General features: G+C 33.7%; 1 protein-coding gene across 6 annotated transcripts in view; it reads right to left on the bottom strand.

The window, feature by feature from the left end:
* The window catches only part of bdg (sodium-dependent transporter bedraggled), a 50,690-nt gene extending 32,108 nt beyond the window's left edge, over positions 1-18,582 (bottom strand). Inside the window, exon 1 of one of the 6 annotated variants that reach the window (XM_073955487.1) lies at positions 18,000-18,582. The gene's annotated coding sequence lies outside the window, so the exon portion shown is untranslated. The remainder of the gene's footprint in view (positions 1-17,999) is intronic. The other 5 variants (XM_073955492.1, XM_073955490.1, XM_073955489.1 and 2 more) reach the window with 5 other exon arrangements.
* Positions 18,583-18,816: the final 234 nt, after the last annotated feature.

Genomic DNA, 18,816 nt, shown 5'->3' with positions numbered 1-18,816 from the left:
TTCCTCACAATGTCTGGATGCTGCTATAATTTTTTTTATATATTTTTTTGAAAGTATAAGCGCTATTGTTTCAAAAATATGTTTGTAAATACGTGAAATTATTTAACAAATTTAATTTTTCGCGAATCCATTGAAACTTTTTGAATTTTTTTTGCATATTCTCAAAGGGTGCGAATTCAGTTAACGACAATTGGATATAACAGCTTACTATATTAAGCCGCGATTTGTTTAGAATTTTTTCTAATTAGCATAATTAAAACGGTCATATCTTTTGCGCGCAACAATCAAAGTTGGTAACGAAAACAGATTTGGAATGACGATTTTTTTCTTAATCTATGTACCAAAAATTATAGATGTAGTATCAAAATTTTTTTTGGATTTTTTTGAAATGGAAAAGACGATTTTAGACATTTTTGCTGATATATAATATGTAAGTATTTGTTTAAACTAACCATAGGAAAGCAAATATGTTGCTCTCTCTATCTCCCTCTCTCTTTAATCAGCACCACACCAATTTAAAAATGTAACATATCCCTGCGGGAAATAAATTGGTTTAAAGGTATCTTAAATCTAGTTTTCAAATAACCACAAAAAGTGCTTCAATGTAACAAAACTATTTGTGATAAATATTTGGAATATAATAAAACTATTTTTGATAAATATTCGCGTTTTCATTATTAGGTTGGTAACTTTTCTAGTAGCCCTCGTACATTCCACTCACTGAACCCAGAAAAACATTCAAATTGGTGCGTTCAGTTGTAACAGTTCATGTCTTTAATATTTATTTATCCCCTAAATAATAAAAATGTTTAAAAATGTATTTTTTATGAAATTTCCCTTAGAAGTTATTCACACAAGCCTGTTACACCTATAGTATCTGTTGGTATCTGTAGTATTTGAAAAATATCTGTTGTACAACAGATACTTGAGAACGAAAAAACAAATAAAGTTCTCAATCGTTCATATACAACACAGAACTTTTTCTAACAGTTGCAGCTATACCTAATTTAAGTCGTGACGTACAAAATATATTCACCTACCTACCACAACAACGCTCTTTATTTATTAATCGTTTTCATTCGTAAAACAAACATTTTTCCTTTGCAATAAATTGTATTTCATGTTTTGTTGGGCTTTTGTTTTCAAAATACAAATCACACACATACATACATACAATAACATATCGTACGTTCTGTCAAAGTTGAAAATTTTTAACTTACAACAAGTGAGCAAAGGCTATAGTCGGGACGGGGCCGACCATGTGATACCCTACACCACTACCCCTGTGCATAAGCTTTTCACTGGTAAACATTTCTTTTAGGGAATATAAACCGACTACCACCAAAAATAATATGCCTCTTTGTCTCTGGGACCCCCATAAGCAACCAAAATTTCGTGACCATCCGATCAAAATTACGACCTGTAGCTTGATTGCAAAAAAATGGAAGAATTGGATGCATTACCGACTATTGTGGTATCTCCCTTGTTTGACCACCTTCGCCAACCTGCTTTACACCAATGTAAAAGTAATATTTTTTTCTTCCATTGACAGGCTTTGTCGTTGGAATACCCCTACTAGAAGCCAATATATTCACAAAGAATAAAACTTTTAATTTGTCTCAAAATGAGTTTTTCCCCATTCCGACCCCTAAATATTATCCGGCTATCACCAAAATCAATAGGCTTCTTCCTATGTGGGACCCGCATCAACTCCCAAAAAATTCGTGACGATCCGATTAAAATTGCGACCTGTAGCGGGAAAATGGGATGCATTACCGACTATATACGACAACCTACTTTACATCGTTGTAAAGGTGATATTTTCTACTTTTCTTGCCAGGTTTTGCTTTTGATATACCTCTTAACCCATTTCGTACTTGGTGTTTGATTTTTCGAACAGTAAAATCACCTTTTTTCAAAAAAATATTTATGGATGAAAAAGTTTAAATTTTAAACAAGTTTTGGTATATGTATAAAGTCTAATCTGTCAGCAAATAAAAAAAAATTGTTCCCTTGAAAACCCCACCTCCCCCTCGATTTTAAGGGTAGATTTTTAAAACCTATATTTTTGGATCCTTTTTAAATTAATTTTTAAAAATTATAAAAAAATGAAATTAACAAAGTAATCATGGGGAATTATTGCCAATATATGTAGCCGTTTCACAAAATATAGAGAACTTGATTTACATGCGCAAGCGCGACTTTACAGATGTGCAAAGTTGACTGTTCGAAATTTCGAACGCTGGTACTTAACCTACATATCGATGGGTATATCAAAACGTGAAAATTTACTGACAAATTGCGGGGAAAAGTTATTATAGCACCATATAAGACTAAATACTAAATTTCAGCCATTTCTAAAGGATAGTGCGGCTAAAAGCCTGAAATACCCTAAAATCGTTAGGTACAATTCAACGGAGGCTATATAAAACGTTGACCTATGCTGACAAATTTCTGGAGGAAAGTTAAGTAACCTCAAAAAAGATTAAATATGTATAAATTTACGGTTATTTCTGTAGGATAATGCAGCTAAATCCTTAAGATCTCCCGAAAATCGGGCGGTACCGTTCTATGGGGGGCAATCCAAAACGTGGACCAGTGCTGACACATTTCGGGGAAAAGTATTGTAGGTCCAAAGAAGTCTCAATACCAATCTTCAACCATATTTTCATACAAAAATTGTGAAATAAATTAATAAAACGGAAAATAAATCAATTTTATTTTACTTCTAAACATATAGCTTAAGTGCCAGTGTTCGAAATTTCGAACACCACTTTCCGGGAAAACGAAAAATCGGAAAATTTTTTTGAGTTGATTTTTGACATCAGTGGGTCCTAATTACCCTAAAAAGTGCTTTGTTTTTAAAAAAATAAATAAAAAATTTTTCTCGGTACGATATGGGTTAAAGAAACAGAGATATTGGCTTTGAAATAAAACGTTGACCTTTCTCAAAATAAGTGTTTGCCCATTCCGAGCCCTGAATATTATCCGACCATCATCAAAATCAATAGGCTTCTTTCTTTTTGGGACCCCCATTAACCCCCAAAATTTCCTGACCATCCGATCAAAATTGCGACCTGTAGCGTGATTACAAAAAAATCTGAAAATTGGATGCATTATTGACTATTTCCATATCTTTGCTATTTGACCACCTATGACAACCTACTTTACACCGTTGTAAAGGTGATATTTTCTACTTTCATGGCCAGGTTCTGCTTTTGGTATACCTCTTAAAGAAACAGAGATATTGGCTTTGAAATAAAATGTTGACTTTTCTCCAAATAAGTGTTTGCTCATTCCGACCCATAAATATTATCCGACCATCACCAAAATCAATATGCTTCTTCATCTGTGAGACCCCCATTAACCCTGAAATTTTCGTGACGATCCGATCAATATTGCGACCTGTAGCGTGATTTCCAAAAAAATAGAAAAATGGGATGTATTACCGACTATTGCGATATCTCCGTTATTTGGTTACCTACGCCGACCTAGTTTGCATCATTGTAAAGACGGGATCTTCTACTTTTATAGTCAGGCTTTGCATTTGGAAATTTTTTAACCAAAGCTGTGATATTTGTCAATATAATTAAAACCGCAAAAATTAAAATTGGGGTTTTATTTGCTACTATTGCGATATCTTCGTTGTTTGATCTCCTACGAGCACCTACTTTACATCATTAGAAAGGTGATATTTTCTGCTTTCATTGTCAGGTTTTGCTTTTGGTATACCCCATATAGAAGCTGAGATATTGGCTTTGGAAAAAAACGTTGTCTTTTTATCCACCTACGTTTTTTGCCCTTTCCGACCCCTAAATATTATCTGACCATCACCAAAATCAATAGGCTTCTTCCCCTCCGGGACCCCCATCAACATCCAAAATTTCGTGACGATCCGATCAAAATTGCGGCCTGTAGCGTGATTACAAGGTTTAGATGGACAGACGGACAGACGGACGGACGGACGGACTGACGGACGGACACACATAGCCAGATCGACTCAGCTCGTCGAGACATTCATTTTGATATATATAAGTATGGGTCTACGACCATTACTTCGATGCGTTACAAACTTTTTGGCCAAAACCAACTTATAATACCCTCCCCACATAGTGGTGTAGGGTATAAAAAGTATACGCTCGACATATTTCGGTAGTTCTCATAATCGCAAATATTGCGATCTATTGTAAAAGCTCCTTGGTATATACGCAATAGTGATCTCCACAGAGATCTTGGTGTAAAGTTGGTCACAGAGGAAATAAGTAAGGGGTAGTTTACACTATATGTAAATGTCGCATGACATGAAATTTTCCATCATTATATAGTCGCTAGTATGTGCAATATTGGGGATTTTCCTTACGCCATTTACTTTGTGCGTCCACACCAGCAAAAATGTAATAAAATTACGTCTCCACATTGCCTGCGTGGGTAGATATGGAATGTTTTTATTTCGTGTCATATGACATTTACATATAGTGTAAACTACCCCTAAGCAAGCTCAGACATATGCCACAAAAATTCGCTATCATAAAAATAATGACATGAGGAATATCTATAATGAACACGTGGAAGGAAATATCAGAAGATTAAGAAGAACACGGCCAATGGATTTAGCCCAGATATACCGTTTATTCTTTAGAGTATAATTATTGAATTATTTACTCACCACAAATGTCAAAATATGCTAAATATTCATGTAAATATAGTAATATTACTTGATGAGTCTTGAACTCATTTGTAATAAAAGAAAAAAAAGTTCTCATAAGAATACATGTGTTCCACTTTTTTCACCACACACGCCCTGGGAATACGGACGTATTTAGGCATAGCAGTTATGTTATTGTGAGTATACACAACCCAAACAATATCAAAACTGTTACACTCATTCCCACATTTATATCATATATCTGTTTTATATATGATATATCTGTTTTGTTGATATAAACAGTTATACCATTGCACGTGTTTAATTTTGTTTGACAGTCAAAGAAAGTGGATCAAAAAGGTAAAACATTAGTGATTTTAAACTTATAAAAACAAAATCCAAGACAAAAATGCAAAAAATCTAATAATAAAAGTGTCATACATTATTAAATCTATTGAATTCTTTATTATTTTAAAACTGTCGGTGTTTTCTTTTTTATGGCGTTATCTACTTTTAAAATGCAATGTAGTTTTTTGTTTTTGGTTATATCATGTGTTTTTGCGAAGCGCTAAATACAAAAGTGGTGGTTGAAGCAGAATTGGCGTTGCAAGGAGATATTAAAGAAGAATTCCGATATTTCATACATCTTTGACACAATATATTAAACTTTCTTGAAAACGTCGAACCCTTTTGGATTCTTTTTATACTGAATAATGTTTACAACACGCGTTTGTAGTTTTGACCACAACTATTGTAAATATAGTTAATTTTACCTCAACTGTTCTAAATTCTAACAATATTTATGATCCATTTGGCCAAAACTATTATAAATTCTAACAATAAATATTGTTACTTCTGACAAAAACTCTTATGAATTCTAACAATATTTATTGTCCATTTTGACCAATACTATTTTTTTGTTGTTTGACAGCACCTCTTTTGAATCTCTTCTTCTACTATCGTATGTAAGTTGTTATGTGTGTGTGTTTTGTGGAAAGCTAAAAACAAAAAAGGTGGTTGAAACTTATTATACGAACAGAAAATAGAAATATTTTTTTTTTACAGCCAGTTTATGTATGTCGACAGAAGAATGTGTGCGAATGAAACACGCCCGAACTTTAGTTTTCGAAATAATTTTACCTTTGCTTTTGCTTCAAAACAAAAAACAAAATTGAAAAACACACAAGAGTTTGGACGTGTTTCTTTCGCACACATTCTTCTTTCGACATACAGAAACAGGCTGTTAAATTGGTGTTTTTGTGAACGAATTATCGGAATTCTATTTTAATTTAAAATATAAAGAGCGAGTTGCAACAGTCTAATAATTTTTAAAATGCATGTTCAATAAAAACCAAAGAAACGACTATTGCTGATACTTTTTTTCTGTTTTTGTGTATCTGTTTTTAACTAACTTCATGATGCTATTTTTTTTTTAATTTAGCGGGTTAAGGATTGTTTTGCTGCAGACTTTTTAAATTTAGTTAAGAAAATATAAAACTAATCACTGACAGCTGAAGTGGAAATTTTTAATAAGAATACTCTCTAAGAATACTCTAATTTGGTGCAACAATACATTTCTTCAACCGATTTTGTTTTGGGCATAAAATTAATTAGTAGGTATCTCCTTTTTTTACTTTTACTAAGCGATATTTTTAACACATTTTCTTTTTTTAATTTAGCTTGAAATTCTACTAACGACTTGTATTCACAATTAACCTGACCGAAAAAATCACAAAGAATAGTTGACCAACATGCTTTATTTGCACATCAAGAGACGAATCTTAAATTAAATATGAAAGTAACACATTAAAAAGGTAGGTATACAATTTTTATTCCAACCATTTCGCATTGCAACAGTAAATATTGTTACTTCTGACCATGGTGGAATAATAAGGTGTAACGCCAAAAATAGCTGATCTTCATACCAGTTGTAAAATGCGTTATTGTGAATAAAATCACATACAAAATGTAAACAAACAATTCACAGTAATGCATTATTGTGAGAAAATTTGACGTTTGACATGAAACACCTTATTATTTCACCATGCTTCTGACCAAAACTATTGTGAATTGCAAAAATAAATATTGTTACTTCTGGCCGAAACTATTGTAAGTTCTAACAATATTTATTGTCCATTTTGACCAAAACTATTGTGAATTACAACAATAAATATTGTTACTTCTGACCAAAACTATTGTAAGTTCTAACAATATTTATTGTCTATTTTGACCAAAATTATTGTGAATTGCAACAATAAATATTGTTACTTATGACCAAAACAATTGTAAGTTCTAACAATATTTATTTTCCACTAGCCGACCCGGTCCACGTTGCTGGCCCTTGAAGCAATTTTATTTTACCATAAGTCAGCGATTGTATTTTTATTGCATCTCTAATTAGTCGAGATCTGCAAGTGATTATAAATAAAAAAATCTTCAGATTTGTTTGTGTCGATATGTAATTTTAACATAACGCCAAAAAGCTGATGACTTGAGGCATGCATTTATTTCATCTGGAAGTGTTTGTCTGAAATTTAAAGGTGAATTGCTACTTAAATTATTATGTGCCATTGTAAATTCGTTCCAGGTGATAAGTTATATTTAATATTGCATATGTGCCCTTCATTCACATGAATGTTCAGTGGCTTAAGGGCCAACTGTGTCGTCCTTCCACCTTCTTATAATGTACATCTTATATACCTGATGAAGCTATAGCTATCGATATATTGCCTTCTAATTTAAATACTTGCTTTCCAATAAGACCAAAACTTCGCTATGCATAACATCTGGTATTTCCATTGATTTGTAACATATTTAAGAAAGTAGGAGTGGTCGGGTCTTATGGTTTGTACATTTTACATATATAGCGCATTTAAAAAAATAGGACGCATTATATATAGCATTTTTCCACCAAGGACCATCCCTGTACATCATCTGAAAATTACATGGAAATCGGTTTAGAAGTTTTAAAGATATAACACACTTAAAAAAGTGGGCGTGGCCGGGTCTTATAGCCACAAATAAGTCCCTCGGGCGTGGTCGGGTCTTAAGGTCCCAAAATGAATACCTAGGGTCGGAGAATCGAAGGGTGGATGTTCGGAGCAGGGTGGTTCGTTGCAGAGTGGTTCGATATGTAGAAGTTCGTAGCGGAGTGGATGGGAGGGTGTGGTTCGGAGGATGGAAATTCCAAGCGGGGTGGATCCGAGGGTGGAAGTTCAATGCGGGTTGGTTCCGAGGGTGGAAATCCGCAGCAGGGTGGAAGGTGGCGGGGTGGTTCGGAGCAGGGTTGTTCGGAACGGGGTGGTTCAGAGGGTGGTTGTTCGCAAGAATTAATTCAATCACTCGTTTCATTTTTGCTAAAATAGCGGTTTTATTAAATCATACATAGTGGAGGTATGAAACCCCTCCGAAATTCAACACAATGTATAGCCTATCTGAACCACGAGTCCTCCTTGTACATTCTCTGAAATTTTCAGGAAAATCGGTTCAGTAGTTTTGGGTATGTAACGTATTTAAAAAGTGGGCGTGATAAAATAGGGTTTTTATAAAAATAGGGCATAGAGGAGGTAGCCCGCCCTCTCCGAAATTAAAAAAATATATAGCCTATTTTCACCATAGATATATCATTTTTAAAGAAATAGAGTATAGGGGAAGTACCCCGCCCCTTCTGAAATTCAACAAAATGTGTAGCCTATTTTAACCGGGGCCATCCCTGTGCATTCCCTGGCAATTTCAGGAAAATCGGTACAGTAGTTTTTGTAGAAATGAGAAAAATTGGAAATTGAAAAAAGTGGGCGTAAAAGTGGGTGTGGTCAAAATTTCCCTGCATAGAAAAGTCGGGTTATGGCGCACATTTTACAGAAAAAATTATCGAAATCGGTCCAGCCGTTCTCAACTGATGACATTACCAACCAACGACATTTGATTTTTATTTATATAGATATAGCAGTTTTAAAGAGATACGGTATAGGGGAAGTACCCCGCCCCTTCCGAAATTCAACAAAATTTGTAGCCTATTTTAACCGGGGGCCATCCCTGTACATTCCCTGGCAATTTCAGAAAAATAGGTTCAGTAGTTTTTGTAGAAATGACAAAAATTGAAAATTGAAAAAAATGGGCGTAAAAGTGGGCGTGGTCAAAATTATGGCGCACGTTTTACCGAAAGAATTATTGAAATCGATCCAGCCGTTCTCAACTGATGCCATTACCAACGAACGACATTTGATTTTTATTTATATAGATTTGGACCAAAACTATTGTGAATTGCAACAACAAATATTGTTACCTCTAGCCAAAACTATCGTAATTACATGTTTGGTCCAAAATGTTATATTGTCAAAGTGACAATGCATATTTATATTAAGAACACATAATATAGTACAGTGTGACAATTAGAGTTGCGTCGTTCCGGAACGAACTAGTTCAAAGGAACTACTCCACAAAAGAACCGACCGGTACTAGGTCCGACTATGTGGTTCAGCTAGTTCCTTTTGCTCCCTCGTTCGTTTTTCTCCCATTCTTTTTTCTCTTATCTTTCAGTTAGTTCCATCAGTTCATTTAACATCAGTTGTCTCTCTCTTCCTGTCTATTATTAGTGAATAAAAAATTTCATAGTGTCATTTCGTTTTTCATTTCTTGCTAAACTGACCTTTGCCGAATTAAAAAAAGCAATTGAAGTATTTTTAATTAGCAAAACGATTGTAAATTTGTTTTAAATATTTATAATCTACCATGAAGAAAGCCGAAAAAAATTATTTTTCTTTTGTTTTGATGAAGAAGAAGCACGAACGATATGAACTGAGTGAAGGAGTAAGAGTGTGGGTATACATATAAAGGTTGGTACTAAAAGGAACTATGGAACTAACTGAACGACCTAGTTCCTTTTGCGGAACGGAACGGAAAAGATCGAACCGCAAAAAGAACGAGATTGCCCAACTCTAGTGACAATAACGATTGTTGGATTGACAATACTACATAAGGAATCAAACAATATGTTAACAATATATATTTTGCTCTTGGAATATTGTTGGATGAAACATATTTTTTTCTCTGCGTGTATACAGTTTATCAAATCAAATTAGATTATTTCCACACCACCAAAAAATCCAAATCCAAAAATAATATTCTATGTGGCACATAACGTAGATTTAGTGAAGAGGATGGACTTAAGGGCTTTAATTCGAAGCAGGACCACGCTATGAGCCGACCTTATAGCTCGCCGGAAGGGTTCTATGCTTCTAGGCCTCTTCTTCTGCTACACCATATTATTTAAGTTTTACGTGCTCGACACTTCCTACAATACAGAAAAACAGGTAAAATATACAAACGTTTAGCAACTTTGTTCTCCTTTACTGGATATACTATAAAGCAGCGGGACGTTTAGGTGTTGCACGTCTTTTATGCCCTCCCTACCATATCACAGACACTACCAGTATGTACTTCCATGGATATCTTTTTACTGTGACCCCTACTTCATAGTACGCCTACAGCCCTACTCCACTATGGAATCAGAAATTAAGACCATCTACTCCGTAAAGACATAATAAATTTATTCCAATATAATTGAAGCATTATCCTTAATTGGGCGAAGGTCATTATTTATGAAAGTTTTTTATTTACTTGAATTAATCGAAGTAACATGACCTAAGGAGTTTATATTGAAAAAGTGAATTCTAGCGAATCCCACACATCCAACCAATATGCTATGATCGTTCGCTGGTGGTTTAATTGAAAATAAATGAATGGATAGAATACAAAGGTGGAGTCTTATAACTTCTATTTTTACGGACATTATTGCAAATTTGCAGATATGAAGTATTTTTGAAGCCTTTTTAATGAAAGTCTGTTACTTAAGTCAGCGAGGAAAATACCAAAGATACTCGCTGTAATAAGTTTTCTGACCTGTTGGAACCTTAAATGCCGAATTACTGCTATTATTTTGTGAAAAAAAATTATCTAAAATTCTCCAAATACCAAAAATCGAGATTTACTGTTATATACTATCAACATTTGAACCTATGTATGTCATTTTCCGTGGAGTTTTCTGACCACTGTGAAATTACAGCTAATTCAATTTGTAAATGTGGTACCGTTATATGTGGGCAGTACCAACATTTAGAACCATTTTCAATACCAATCATCATACACGCAGAGAAAAAATATTTTTCGGTTTTGTTGGAACAAAAATATCTATTTTGGTTCCAAAAATGTGTTTGTTTTGTGCAAACATTGTAATCCAAACCCAAAAATACCATCTTTTGTTCCGAACATAGAAAACAAAAACAACTTTCGAATTTCCGCAATATTGTAAAAATCGTTAACAATACCGATTGTAGGAACAAACATAATCTAAATTTTTTACAAAACATATTGTCAGCCATGAAAACCAGATACTAAATTTTTTGATTTGAGTGTATATACTTCTCATATACACTTTCCGCACAACTTTGATATAAATATCGCGTATAATATTACGAGCATTGATGAACGCAATACATGGTTTGGTACTTTAGCTGACAACAAAGACAAACAAAAAGCCACAAGCAGCCACCACAACATAAGTAATAATTAAACACCATAACAAACATGAAAAGGAAAGGAGAATGAAAAAAGAAAAAGAATGAAACCAAAACAGAAACAAATAAAAACAAGAGTCTCATTGTTGGTATACATACACACAAAAACAAAGATAAAGGCAGCAAACACCATACAAACACCACAACTCACCAAAATTGTTTTTTCAACACGGCATCGAATAGCGAGAGAAGAGAAAAAATGTTCAAAGAAAAGAGAGAAATATTGTTCAGTTGACACAAACTATTTTTGGATTTAACAAAAATTATTGTTGGATTCACAGTACCACATAAGGAATCCAACAATATGTTAACAATACATATTTTGCTCTTGGAATATTGTTGGATCAAACATATTTTTTTCTCTGCGTGTAGGACTACTGCAAATTGCTGCACAAAACTTTATTAATTTCTCAGAAGCACGGACATAGTTTAATCAATTTAGAATTGTGAATATACTTACATATATACTTTTTGAATTCTCAGACAAATATTTAATGGTGTTGCAAACGGAATGACGATTTTAACATACCCTACAGGGTATAAAAATGAATAATAGGGCTAAAAGTTTCAAAATTTAAAAAATGGGGCGTACCTCTTTTATGTATGTCACATTAAAGTGTGCATTTATACCCACAATTATCTGTATTCATGTTTTTTACCATATCGAATACTAAATACCAAATTTCAAAAATTTCGGTTAGATAATATGGCTAAAACTTTCTAAATACCGAAAATTGGGATGTATTTTCGATGAGGGCTATATCAAAATAATTTCCTGTTAGATAATGCGACAAAACCCTTGAAAATACCAAAAATCCCGCGGTACCGTTTTATGGGGCTATATAAAAACGTGAACCGATATAAACAATTTTTGCTTGAAATGTTTGCTAGCCTCTGGAAACACAAAACCCCAAATTACAACAAATTGGGAAGCCAAATGATACTAATATCTACAAAACTCCTTAATGTGATTTTTGGTATAAATGTTTTTGGCCTTTGGAAACTCAAAATATGAAATTACAACCAATTCGGTGGTCAGATGGAAGTATTAGCTTCAAAACTCCTTAAAGTGACGCGTTATGGGGGCTATACCAAAACGTGAATCTATACGATGGTCACTCAAAAACCCTCTGGCCTAGGCAACTTGCAATGTCGCCAGGTGTCATTTGAAATTTTTTGGAAAGTTTGACAGTTCTTAGCCTAATCGTACTCAGGTCAGTTTGACATATGACCATGTGTTGGGTTGTTTACAGTGACTTGAAAAAATCAGCTTGCAAAAAATGGAATTTACTTGTGAATATTTTCGTCCGGAAATTTTTCATAACTTTCGACGTGGATAATCACGGCAAGAGTGCATCGATCAAATTAAATCTAAAGAAGAAATTTATTCATCAGAAAAAAAAACTATTTCCCATAAAAACTCCTTCATATCATTGACATGTAACCTCCTCCAGGTCCGAACGACATGCCGCACACTAACACACCGCTTATAGAGGCGGTACTATATTTGTAAATATATGTATGTGGAATTTTGTTATACTTGAAAAGAATAAAGCCCTAATAAACATGTGTGTTTGTTTTCAAAAGCAAACGATTGAAACAGCTTCTCTTTTTTCAATGAATTACCAGCGACCTCAAACATTTTTGCAAGAATTTTCTTTCTGCGAGAAATTATGCATTTAGTGCAGTGATGGCCACCAACAACAACTTTCCTATGCCCGCGGGCATACGACACACACGTACACTGTAAACACATCGTTCGGTTAACGCACTGTTTACGTTTCCACTCACACTAGCGCTAGTTATAATCTGCAAATGTGTGATTTTGGCCATCACTGATTTAGTGGAATGATATGGAAACATTCAAATCTAACGAGTTTTCATTCAGGTTTATCAAAATATTCAATCGAATGTGAAAAATTATTAGTTTTTAAATTCCAATAATTTATAGACATTTCCTTATTTTGTTTACATGTACGTTGACACTAACGTTTACAAACAAAAACAAATTTCTATGTGGTTGATGTTGAGTTGTATTTGTTGTAGTGTTTACTTTACCTGGTTTGTTTTACCATGGCTAAAAACTGTTATGGGTACTTTACACGGTATGTTTTTTACATATGAGCTGTCACTTTGCATAAACATTTTGTATTGGAGAAGTGACAACTCATATGTAAAAAACATACCGTGTAAAGTACCCATTAAACTTTCCAAAAAAATGTCAAATGACACCTGGCGACACTGCAAGTTGCCTAGGCTAGAAGGTTTTCGAGCATTTTGGTAGAAATGCTTTTTAGAAAATTGGTCGAATAAATTATAATACCGGATTATAGAGATTTTCACGGTTAATCGATGAAAAAGAAACAAAAACTTCTCAGTTTTTCTTTCACCGATGATGGTGGTTTCCGGTTAATCGATTTACTGGTAATCGAAGTTCGATTGTATGTAGTTGGAAATAAAAAATATTAACGATAAAAAAGAATATGGATTTAAAAATGTTCAAGTTTTTGAAGCTAAGAAAATAATATGAAGTATAGTAAGATGTTTGGGTGCCACCGTGGTGCAATGGTATGCACACCCGCCTTGCACACATAAGATCGTGGGTTCGATTCCCCGGCCAGGCAACACCAAAATACTTTTCAACGGTAGCAAAATACCCCTCAGTAATGGTGGCGACATTTCCTGAGAATTTCAGCCATGTAAAACTTCTCTACAAAAGTGGTGTCTTAGACACGCCGTTCGGACTCGGCGATAAACTGTAGGTCCCATATCATTGAGCTAATATGAATCGGGGTGCACTCATTGATATGAGAGAAGTCTCCCTTGTCCCTTGTGGGATGTTTGTGGAACAATTATATATATTATAGTAAGATGTCACGCTGGATTGACTTCCAAGATAACACTCGGGAGTGACATCCCACGCAGTAGACACGAATAAGACAACATCCGCGTTACAAAAACGATTACAGTCTATGCGACACTTCTTCGACACTTCCGCGATAGTTTTTGCATGCAACCCCTGCAATGTGTCAGGCTCAATTACAAAAAATGTAGTTGTGAAATGATTTAACATTTGATTAAAACACAATTTTTTCTTTCCAGCATGGCTCAATGAAGATACAACAAGAAACCTTTTTTGTCCACTTAAAATTTCAAAATTTGGTTTGTATGATAATTCAATTTAAGTTTGAGGTAAACAATTATTTGTGATAATCGAAAAACAAACATCGAGTATACTCGTTCTTATCTACATTATATGTGTCAGGCAGGTAGGAGTTGGGTACATAAGCTGCCTCGCCTGGTTGTCTTGCTTTGATGCTTCATCTCTGACATAACAAAAATAAAAGAATAAAGAAAAAAGGATAACCTAGTTCGAAATTGGCTCGGCCGAGCTAATTCCGAATTAGGTTGCTCTTTTCTTCTTTATTCTTTTATCAGAAGTAAGCAAGGCAAGCAGGCGAGGCTTCTTATATAACTCGGCCTTAAGAATCTTCGTCGCCTACACGCAGAGAAAAAATATTTTTCGCTTTTGTTGGAACAAAAATATCTGTTTTGGTTCCAAAAATGTATTTGTTTTGTTCAAACATTGTAATCCAAATCCAAAAATACCATCTTTTGTTCCAAACATAGAAAATAAAAACAACTTTCGAATTTCCGCAATATTGTAAAAATCGTTAACAATACCGATTGTAGGAACTATCATAATCTAATTTTGTTTACAAAAAGTATTGTCAACCGTTTTTTTTATTTGAGTGTATATACTTCTCATATACACTTTTCACATAACTTGGATATAAATGTCGCGTATAATATTGAAATCATTGATGAACACAATACATGGTTTGCTGCATTGGCTGACAACAAAGACAAACAAAAAGCCACAGGCACCCACCACAACATAAGGAATAATTAAACACCATAACAAACTCCGGTATAACACCAAACCTCAAAGCACAATGAAGATAGAAGAATGAAACAAAACAGAAACAAATAAAAACAAGAGTCTCATTGTTGGTATACATTAGAGATGCACAAAACAGTACTCTAGCGTAAATTTCATTTCGTTTCATATATTGTCACATATATTGTTTTGTGCATCACTAGTATACATACACACAAAAACAAAGATTAAGGCATCATATCATACAAACAAAATTCACCATAATTGTTTTTTTCAATACGGCATCGAATAGCGAGAGAAGAGAAAAATTGTCGAAGAAAAGAGGGAACTATTGTCCAGTTGACAAAAACTATTTTTGGATTTAACAAAACCCAATTGTAGGAATCACAATACTACATTTGGAATTTAACAATATCTTTACAATACATATTTTGCTCTTCGAATATTGTTGGATCAATCATATTTTTTTTCTCTGCGTGTAGCTATAAATAAAATAAAAGAATAAAAAGGGCAACCTTTATTCTTTTATTTTTATTATGCCAGAAATAAAACAAGACAAGAAAGCCAGGCAACGAAGATTCTTATGTACCCATGACCTAATACCTTCGCCGCACAGTGGTTTAGAAAACGATTTTCCTGGTCACACGGAAAAAAATTTTGGTCTTCACCGATTGTTCATTTCTATTCGATACTAAACATATTGAAACAAAGGAACCCAAAAAATTAGATTAAATATTGGAATTTTGGCCAAATACGGCAAATTTCTGGAGAAAAAAATAGCATTTATCGGAAACTATAACAAATATTGTGTTCACTGTTTTTTTTTTGTTATGTAAGTAGGATTGTTGCCTTTAAGAACCGTTTTATAAATTGCTGTAGCGCGCTCTTTTATTTTTCCTAAGGTACTAAATTTTAGTGAAATTCCAATTTTAGTAAACTAGAGCTTTTAAGGAACATCATTAAACAAACTTTTTCATAGAATGATGCCTGAGAGTGTCCTCTTTCAGCCCATATATACTTTTGTACTCGTTCCGCCCGTTAGGCCATGTTTATATTATAGCCTTTTGCAGGGTTAACCTTCTTAATGAGGATTTATTTGACGTATACACAAAGGAATTGACATTTAAAACCCAGTGGGTTTGTTATATATAAACGTACTATTAAACACTTTTTAAATTTATTGAAATGACATGGATAAAAATTTGTGTTTTTCATACCCTTGTTTCCCATATTAATTACAGCATTTGTATAAATCAACATTTTTTAAATATATGAAGTTTTATATGAGTTTCATGAAAACCCAAGAGTATTTGTTTTAATTTTTGAACAAATTAAAATTTATTTTTTTTTAAATTGTTTTAAATTTTTTGTATTTTTATGGCTTGTTTATTGGTGTTTGACGCTTGTTCATATTTATATTAGGCAATTTTCCTTGCGGTTTGTCAGTTTGATAGAGAGAGAGGTGGGCGTATGGACCTTTTTATTTGATTGGAACATATAAAAACTCAAAAACACTCATATTTTGATGGAAAATATAAAAAACCTCAAAATTTTAACTTTGTCCTTGAATTCCTCCGCAACTACTGGAGTGAATTTGATCTCTAATGAAAAAATATGAAAAAGATACAGAGCCTTGACCAGGTAAACATGATTTTGAACCACTGTGCGCCGTACCGTTAACACAAAGGTTCATTTAGTAGAGTCACAATGGGCAAAAATTCAAAAGTTATTTCTTAGAAATCCACCAAGAGAATTAAACAAAATATTATGCCTGTTCAAGAACCTGCAAAAATGTACACTTTTATGATATCGAACAAAAAAGTAAAAATTAGTAGATTTTTGCAGTTCTGAAACAGACCAGATAATAATATCAATTTAAGACCTTGCACACACAAATTCTTGATAGAATTTGTGATTAAAAATATGTTTTGACAGCCAGAGAATACATCAGCTGGTCTTACTTCGTTATTGCTGGTTATTGATTCATGGTTAGCACAATTCTCTCTCACATGCCACCTTATAACAAGGTTGAAACAGGTAAAGGAACATACATACACATACTATGTATATACACATGCTGAACAACGAAACTCAGTTCCAAAAACACACTCTTTCCAAACTGCGTATATAAATCTATGTTTTGTATGAGTAATTGAGAGCTTGAAGTGAGCATAGTTTTGACACTTAAGATACAATAAAGATCTTTCTCTGATGGATGTGGTTAAACCAGTTTTACTAAGTCAAGTTGCATGGCAATGACAGAGGCGTTCAATATCCATTACGAGTGAATGGTCACAATTTTCGGTTGTATATCCAATGCTGGCGAAATTTGACTGGCCTCTGTTCCAAAATGCATACAGAAATATTATTTTTGAAAAATTTGCCCTGGAAAGTATTTATCTTGTATGTACATCATCATATACATACATATGTATATCGATTTCTTTAGACTGAGCAAATTCGAATACACTTAAAGCAACAACAACCCGTTAATAAATATAATCTGAATGGAAGGCAGGTTGGTTTAAGACTTTCTGGTTTGTCGTCAGCGACTTCTACGGCGTTCATCTGTTTTGGATTTCATTATTTGCTTGTTCGTCTGTATCGTTAAAAAACCAAATTGGTTGCACACACATACATGCTACGAATGAACACACACCAATGGATCGTATCCATGGCAATAGCCACATTCGAATACCCAACCCTAATATCCTAATATGTAGGGTAAAAGAATATTTGACGGCTCTTATGAATTTCTTAGCGATATACCTACATGAATTATTTCAAAATACAACATAAAAGAAAATGTGTATATGTATTTTTCTATAATAAAAAGATTTCCGAGCAATGGCAAGCAATGTAGATCATTTTCACCTACCTCTCGAAATCAGTGGAGCCTCAATGTTCACAAAAATAAAATTGATTTCTTTCGCTTGAAACAAAGGGGGCACTCCAAACCCGCACCCCGAAACACAAGTTCGAATTTAATTTTGCATACTTTCATAGCAGTATGTGTATTTATGCACTTTTAGTCTACATGTGTGAGGTGCATCTTTTTGGGTTTATCACTCTTTAATCTATCGTAATATACATATACGTACGTACGTCACTTTGTTAGAGGCGGATGTATTTTCACATACACACTATTACTTTCAAAAAATTCTCCATTTCCAGACAATTCAATTAATTTTTTTAAATAATAATGCTTAGAATTTGTTAAACAATCTAAATTTGTTGGATTGATATTCAACCGTCGTTATCCAAGTGCGCGAATATGTAAAAGTGGAAGTATATGTGTGACGGCGAATGTAAACTCTGCGATAAACTATACACGCGTTAAAAATTTTCGATCTCCGACCGCAACAGCTAACTAATGAATACTGAACGATTGAGCAGCACTGAATGCGTTATTTTGAAGTTGAAAACATCACTAACACTACTACAGAACGACGACGAAACTCATAGATACAATTCGAGAGATTTTAAAATCACTTCTCTTTGGAAAATCGTTGCCACATTGTGGGAAATTCGTAATTAAAGGCAATTTCTACTCAGGTAAGGTAAGTGCGGTAATGTTGTTCCCATCCAACAATAAAATTCGGATCAACTCCCATATAAATTTATATATGTAGGTAATATTTGCCTGCCCGTATATTCGGGTTTTTATTATTAAAAATCCTTTTTCGTCCCGTACA

Source organism: Musca autumnalis, unplaced genomic scaffold (genome assembly GCF_047663935.1).
Source record: "Musca autumnalis isolate F117 unplaced genomic scaffold, ASM4766393v1 scaffold_5, whole genome shotgun sequence".
Lineage (NCBI taxonomy): Eukaryota > Metazoa > Arthropoda > Insecta > Diptera > Muscidae > Musca > Musca autumnalis.
Note: the sequence above shows the minus strand (reverse complement) of the source record. Positions and strands in the feature narration are given on the sequence as shown.